This window comes from Anoplopoma fimbria, unplaced genomic scaffold (assembly GCF_027596085.1).
Source record: "Anoplopoma fimbria isolate UVic2021 breed Golden Eagle Sablefish unplaced genomic scaffold, Afim_UVic_2022 Un_contig_9238_pilon_pilon, whole genome shotgun sequence".
In the NCBI taxonomy this organism is placed as follows: domain Eukaryota; kingdom Metazoa; phylum Chordata; class Actinopteri; order Perciformes; family Anoplopomatidae; genus Anoplopoma; species Anoplopoma fimbria.
In genome coordinates, this window is record NW_026553873.1 from 1 (window position 1) to 1,031 (window position 1,031).

General features: G+C 43.7%; 2 non-coding genes across 2 annotated transcripts; both read left to right on the forward strand.

Moving 5' to 3' along the window:
- Window positions 1–6: 6 nt before the first annotated feature.
- Window positions 7–125, forward strand: LOC129116885 (5S ribosomal RNA). Its single transcript, XR_008533727.1, has one exon. It is a non-coding gene; the product is annotated as a 5S ribosomal RNA (ribosomal RNA).
- Window positions 126–504: 379 nt separating this feature from the next.
- Window positions 505–623, forward strand: LOC129116886 (5S ribosomal RNA). Its single transcript, XR_008533728.1, has one exon. It is a non-coding gene; the product is annotated as a 5S ribosomal RNA (ribosomal RNA).
- Window positions 624–1,031: the final 408 nt, after the last annotated feature.

Here is a 1,031-nt window from a genome sequence, read left to right on the forward strand (position 1 = left end):
ATATTTGCTTACGGCCATACCACCCTGAACACGCCCGATCTCGTCTGATCTCGGAAGCTAAGCAGGGTCGGGCCTGGTCAGTACTTGGATGGGAGACCGCCTGGGAATACCAGGTGCTGTAAGCTTTTTCACTCCTCTTTACAAAAAGCAGAGGGCGCTGCTGCTTTTTCAGTGGACACCGACAGGGTGGGAAGGAAATAGCTAGATCATGACTTGCCGGTATAGAAATGACACAAATCCAGTTAAATGATGGCTTTCATCATTCCTAAGCTCATCGATCATTTTCTTTTCAATTTTATGCTAACGTATTCTACATTTCAACAGTAAATATTAATCTTTTTACTGCACTACATTTGTGATCCTTATAGCCACTTTGTACATTCTGATTTGACATTTAAAAGCTGTGAGTGTGTCTGGCAATCTGCAGGCGCTCCCTGTATAGACGAAAGAGCAAAGCGTGGTGATATAGTATCTTTAAAAGGCCCTTTGGTAGGCACAATATTTGCTTACGGCCATACCACCCTGAACACGCCCGATCTCGTCTGATCTCGGAAGCTAAGCAGGGTCGGGCCTGGTCAGTACTTGGATGGGAGACCGCCTGGGAATACCAGGTGCTGTAAGCTTTTTCACTCCTCTTTACAAAAAGCAGAGGGCGCTGCTGCTTTTTCAGTGGACACCGACAGGGTGGGAAGGATATAGCTAGATCATGACTTGCCGGTATAGAAATGACACAAATCCAGTTAAATGATGGCTTTCATCATTCCTAAGCTCATCGATCATTTTCTTTTCAATTTTATGCTAACGTATTCTACATTTCAACAGTAAATATTAATCTTTTTACTGCACTACATTTGTGATCCTTATAGCCACTTTGTACATTCTGATTTGACATTTAAAAGCTGTGAGTGTGTCTGGAAATCTGCAGGCGCTCCCTGTATAGACGAAAGAGCAAAGCGTGGTGATATAGTATCTTTAAAAGGCCCTTTGGTAGGCACAATATTTGCTTACGGCCATACCACCCTGAACACGCC